This window comes from Arachis duranensis, chromosome 6, assembly GCF_000817695.3.
Source record: "Arachis duranensis cultivar V14167 chromosome 6, aradu.V14167.gnm2.J7QH, whole genome shotgun sequence".
Classification (NCBI taxonomy): Eukaryota; Viridiplantae; Streptophyta; class Magnoliopsida; order Fabales; family Fabaceae; genus Arachis; species Arachis duranensis.
The window spans coordinates 104358501-104363282 of NC_029777.3; the positions used below are offsets into that span (position 1 = coordinate 104358501).

At 47.9% G+C, this 4782-nt stretch overlaps 1 pseudogene; it reads left to right on the plus strand.

Annotated features, from left to right (window-relative positions):
• The first annotated feature begins 846 nt into the window (after window positions 1-846).
• The window catches only part of LOC107495260 (putative wall-associated receptor kinase-like 16), a 12422-nt pseudogene continuing 8486 nt past the window's right edge, over window positions 847-4782 (plus strand).

Genomic DNA, 4782 nt, shown 5'->3' on the forward strand with positions numbered 1-4782 from the left:
CGTTATGACCATGGGAGGGTTTTCCGGGGCGTCGCTGAACCATTGATCTTCTGGGCCGAAAGAGATGGACGGAGGTTTTTTGGTATTCTGCACCGGTGTGGATGAGATCGCCAGAACCCTGGCGTCTTTCTTGTGTGCCGATCGGGACTTTGGTGCAGCGTTTTTTGCCGTTACCACGTTTATCACCGTTAGGCCGTGGTCTCTGTCTTCGGGCTCCTGTCGCCGTTTGATCGAGCGTGTCTTGCCTTCCTCATCCTGATCGCGATAGCGCCTTCTCGGCTCCCTGATGAGATGGGAGAACGCTGCTAGCTTCCCTTCCCTTATCGCCTGTTCCAATGCATCCTTTAGGTCGAAACAGTCCTGTGTTTGATGGCCATATCCCTTATGGTAGTCACAATAAAGGTTCTTGTTTCCATTTTTTGCCGTTACCACGTTTATCACCGTTAGGCCGTGGTCTCTGTCTTCGGGCTCCTGTCGCCGTTTGATCGAGCGTGTCTTGCCTTCCTCATCCTGATCGCGATAGCGCCTTCTCGGCTCCCTGATGAGATGGGAGAACGCTGCTAGCTTCCCAATACTAAAATTAATTAGTATATATTAATATATAAATATATGAATTATTTAATTTATTTTAAATTTTTATTTTATATTTTAATATATATTTTATACTAAATGGTTATATAAAAATATTTTGAGATTTTAACGCACAAGTACGACTTTGCTGGCACTTGCCGCGCCTAACTTGATCATATGTTCATATTCCTTTGGGCACCTATATAAGATAAATTTACCGAGACTAATTTTCGAAGTATACTTGATATTGCAAATAAATGACATATATATTGATATTTGATATTTGATATACACACTAATATTGTGACAATGGAACTAAAGGTCATGATGCTAATTGTTGCACTAGTCCCTCTTGGAGTTGTAGCTGCAAATCGTGACCATAATCAAGCTCTTGATGGGTGCCAAAGAGAGTGTGGAGGTGTTCAAATTCCATATCCATTTGGAATTGGAAAATCAAACACAACCGGCGAGAATTGTTCCATGGACGAACCATTCGAACTCACTTGCGAAGAACAAGATTCCATTTTGAAATCCGGAGATTTCCAAGTCACATCCATAAACATCACCAAAGGCCAAGTTGAAATGATGGCACCAGTTTCCAAATCTTGCAGAGACACAAGCAGTGACGAAACAACGTACCTCGTCACTTTTCCTTCTTTCACGGTTTCTAGAAACGACAACAAGTTCGTTAGTGTCGGTTGCGACACTTTCGGCTACCTTAATAGCTCCTATGACGATGGTGGGAGAACATATTCAACTGGGTGTTTATCAAGATGCTATGGCAATATGTTTGATATCGTTGATGAAAGTTGTTCCGGATTCGGGTGTTGTCAGATGGATATTCCTCCTAACATGGTGAATATCTCTATCCAAGCAGCGAGCTTTGATAATTTCAAAGAATCTTTGAGTTTCAACAATTGCAGCTACTCTTTCATTGTCAAAAATGGAAACTATACGTTTTATAAGGAGGATTTGAAGAAGCTGCGTTTTCATGATGTCGCTGTGATCTATGATTGGAGTGTTGGAAATGAAACATGCGAGGCTTCTAAAAACAGAGGTACCAATGCTTGCAAAAGAAATAGCGAGTGTGTGAGATCTAATGGCGCTGAAAATGGTTACCAATGTCGATGCAAGTTTGGTTTTGAGGGAAACCCATACCATCCTGATGGTTGTTCAGGCAGGTAATTATTCATCATATTCTTTCAACATTATATTGAATCTGTTCGGTAATCGTGTTCCAGACAGGTCGGGAGTACAAGTGAAAGGGTGGATAGGTGGGGACGCCTTGACTTGGGTCACACATTTCCGAGGACGTTGTCCTGCAGCCACGTGCGAGCCGTACAGGACGCGTGCCCGGGTCGGTTGGAGGGCACGTGACCGGGTCGGGTGGAGATCGGGTCGGACCGACCCGTGCGGTTATTGGGCCAGGCCGTAACAGAGCCCCCACGCGCCAATGGTAGTCGTAGGAGCTACCAATGGCGTGTCGTCTTCGCGTTTCGTTTGGTCGGCTGATCGCTGGGAGGTTGTGTCTCCACGCGCGTCTCTTGGTTGCTCAAAGCAACCGTTTTCATCGCTTCGTTTCCCGCACCGAGCATTAAATGCTCATAATGGGGTGAAAAACCCCTTTTGAAAAGCCCATTCTGCCCCCAGGTGTTTGGCGCTCTGGAGGTAGTTTTTAAACGATCGGTTTTGACATTTCTACACTTTTCTCACACTCCCTATTCTTCCTTTCTTCCTCCTTGCTACAAGATTCCAAGGCGTTGCTGTGGTGCCTCCGTTCGTGTTCCTTGCACTTTTCCAGACTCGCAATCATCAACTTAGGTAATTTTCGAATCATTCCTCCTTTTAGGTATTATTTTTGGTATGTTTGTTGCTTGGTTCTTTTGTAATTTTCGAATCATCCCTCCTTTTAGGTATTATTTTTGGTATGTTTGTTGCTTGGTTCTTTTGATATTACTGCGTAGCCTTAGTTGCGAGTAGACGTGTTAGGGGGGAAAGTACCATTCTAGGGTAGGCTTTTTCTCGTTCCTTTAGACTTAGTCTTGTTTGCCTTTAGTCGGGAAATCGTGGGGGGTGGTGTTTGTTTTCGGCCTGAGCGACCGATCTCTTAGACTAACTGGATGGTACCCCCATGTAGGTATGGCCCGCACGGTCTCCCGAGCATCCGTTAACCCTGCGGCTTACGACCAGTATGCTTGGGTCGTCTCAGATGTGAGGGATTCACCCAACCAAATGAGCGAGGAGGAGCTCACCGAGTTCCGACAAGCCGGGTATTTGTGTGGCGGGACTGACGAGGAGGCCAATTATGACGCCTTCGTCCCGGCTGCTCACGAGCGGTTGTATGAAATCAACTTCCAACCCAGCCGGGTTGCCGACTGGATTTGGTTCTACAAGGCCATGTTCACTCAAGTCGGAGTTCGCATTCCGTTCTCCGCCTTTCAAATGGCGCTCTTAAACCGAATTTCCGTGTCACCGTCGCAGTTGCATCCGAACAGTTGGGCTTCGATCCGCTGTTTCGAGATGGTTTGTGAATATCTCGACCTGCCGGTGTCCGTAGATGTCTTCCTCTTCTTCTTCACCCTCACAAACCCTTCCAAGCAGGGGAAACATAGGAAAGGGTTCATGTCCTTCCGGGCTGCTCAGGGTCGGAAGATCTTCGGCTTGTTCGAAGATTCTTACCATGGGTTTAAGGACAAGTATTTTAAAGTCCGTCCGGCCAAAGGTCGCCACCCCTTTTGGTTGTCTCTGGAGGGGGTACGGCTCATCCCGACTTATTGGAGCTTCGGGGCAGGAGCCAATAGTTTTATTAAGGTAGTTTACAAAAACATGTCGGCAGAAGATCAGCAGATTGCCGAGGTGCTAAACGCGGTTTTTGGGAAGAACCCAGTAAATCCCCACCTCCTCATGGGTGATCGGGACTCCGGTCGTAATTATATTTGTGAGAAGCTCTTTACTTTACGCTTTATCTTTTTCCCTTTATTGATATTGTGTGACGACTAACCGACCTTCTTTGGTTTCTTGCAGTGGATATGTCTGCGTCGGTGACGGGCCTTACCGATCTGTTTCAAACCTTTCTTGCCGGCGGCGACGACGAGGAAGGTGACGAGCAGCCTGTCTCCGAGGGGCCTAATGCTCCCCCGGAGGGCCAGGATGTTCCCGAACAGAGGGCCGCAACCGACGAGATCGAGACCTCGGCTCAGGGCGCCTCGGTTGAAGGTGGCAAGGCGGTCCGTGTTTCCCCTATCCGTGAGGTTGCCGGGATTGGGGGTTCGGTGCCTAAATCGGATGATGAGGAGGAGGTGGTGGAGGTCTCTAACCTGAAGAGAAAGAGAAAAAAGACATCCACGGCGTCGTCTAGTCCCGAGGGTGTCCTTACCGTTATGGAAAGGAATTTCGACGCCTCAAAATTTATAGACACCCAGCTGATCCCTGGTACGGAGGAACATTTTCATGAGTCATCCCTTGCCGGGCAGGCGAGGTGGATGTACCGCACTCTTCTGCGCGGTGCGGTTATTGCTCGGAAGGCCGAGTTCGAGTTGTCCGGGATGGAGTCTCTTCGTCGGAAGTTGGCCTCCGCTGGGAAGGCCAACAATGAATTGAAAAGTGAAGTGGAAACTCTCCGGCAGCAGTTGACTCAATCTTCGGAGAAGTTGGACGCCGCCGAGAAGAAGGCTACCGCCGCTGAGCAGAAAGCTGCCTCCGCCGAACAAAAGTTAACAGCTGCCGAGAAGAAACAGAAAGAGTCGGACGCAACGATTGAACGTCTGGTCGAGCGTGAGATGGCTCTGGAGAAACAGGTCGGCGAGGCGCAGAAGCGTACGGCCGAAGTCGAGGAGGGGAAGCGGGCCGTGGAGGCCGAACTGGCAACATGGAAGGCCAAGTACAAAGACGTCGTTAAACAGGGTAAAGGCGCGATTTTGGGCACCGAGGAAGCCCTGAAGGCCCAAATCAAAATTGTTGCCCCCGAGTTCGACACGTCGGCAATTGGCGTTTTTAAGATTATTAAGGATGGCCAGGTTGTTGATGTTCCGAAGAAATGAACTCTTTGTTCCATCGTTCTTGTTTAGCCGTTTTGTTTTGGCTTGTAGACAGTTGTTTTTAGCCGTTTTGGCTTACGAACAGTTTAATCTTTGCCGTTTTAATATTGGCTTGTGAACAATGACTCTTTGGTCGTTTGCTCGTGTTGTCGTAATGAAGTTTTTCTTACTTGTC